Source organism: Elaeis guineensis, chromosome 9, assembly GCF_000442705.2.
Source record: "Elaeis guineensis isolate ETL-2024a chromosome 9, EG11, whole genome shotgun sequence".
Taxonomy (NCBI): domain Eukaryota; kingdom Viridiplantae; phylum Streptophyta; class Magnoliopsida; order Arecales; family Arecaceae; genus Elaeis; species Elaeis guineensis.
Window position 1 is genome coordinate 81,502,644 of NC_026001.2, and position 1,534 is coordinate 81,504,177.

Sequence of the window (1,534 nt, forward strand, 5' to 3'; positions counted from 1 at the left end):
TCTGATGAAGTGATACCTGACATCTACATGCTTTGTTCGTTCGTGACACATCTGGTCTCTGGCAAGGTGCAAAGCACTCTGACTGTCACAATGAATATCCAAACAATCCTGTTCGAGACCCAAATCCTGTACCAATCCTTTTAGCCAAATAGCTTCTTTTGCTGCCTCTGTCAATGCTATATCTTCTGCTTCAGTGTGTTGGGAAATGTGTCCCAAAAAACTAATCGTCAAGCTTTGACGGTTGAGCAACCAAGTATTGTAATTGATTTGTTAATAAATAAAATATATTTGGCATTTTCATCATAAGCTTTCATCTTCTAATGAACTCCATTGTTATGATGAAGTCCTTAGGACTATTTAGATTCGATAAAGAGAGGATTTATCGATTAGTCCTTAAAACTGTTCACGATCAAATGATAAGCTGTTAATAAGGATGACAGCTTCTATCGAGCATAGGTCGCTGTAGGCCATATGGGTTGGTTGTCCTCTTAACCAAGGAGTGTGGAGACACTGGTATGGCATACAGGTGAGATGTAAGGGTACATCATTATTGAACATGACCAACTCCAGAGTATTCTACTGTCGAGAATATCTCTGATGGGATATAGGTATAAGTGTCCCTTAGACCTGAGATCGCCTCAGTGACTTGCAAGCAACTCACTGTGCTTTGGTACTGGACTAACTGAATTTCTAATTCAGGGACGGAAGGCTTCTGGGCACAGTCAAGTACTTGCGAAGTCAGAGTGTGATCGAGATGGGATTGACCACTCCAAGAGTTGGAGAAGAATAAGTCATTGTATTTCAATTTAGCAAAACCTTGGCCAGGGTAATCCATCAGATGGATTTGATAATTTGAAATACAATGTGGACAACCTGATCAGAGTTGACAGTTGAGCTTTGGGGTGTCCTATGATCATTTTGGTCAAGGAGATGAATTATATGAAAACTATATCCGCATGGGTTCTAAGGATGTTGTTCTACACATTCGACCTATCCGGTCGTCGGGTACCATTGCTAGATGGTCACTTCGATTGGTATAAAATTTGTTCCTATGCTACCGGCTTAGGTTTGGACCTATGAGGTCACACACATTAGAGTTCATGATTCGATCAGATGGTTGATCAACGATTAAGAATCGTTCTAGGGTTAAATGATCAATACGATTGACATTTAACCCAGTGCAAGTGTTGCAGGAGGATCGATTAGCAATTCGATTGCTAATTGGCTTAATTTGATTAAGCCAATGGCTGAGATTAAGTTTAATTAAATATAATTTAATTAGATTTATTTTGGACTTGATTGAATCAAGTCCAATTGGTTTATTGGATAAGCCAAGTGCAAGGAAAAACTAGTCCTAGTTCAACTAGGACTTGGGTCAATCTAATTTTTAATTTGATTAGAAAATTAAATCAGATTTAAATCTAATTTAATCTGATTAAATTAGGTTCTTAATTGGGTTAAGACCTATTTTAATTGGTTGATCTAATTTTGATTTGATTTGGTTTGGGAAACCAAATTAAAAAAGTCATAAGAC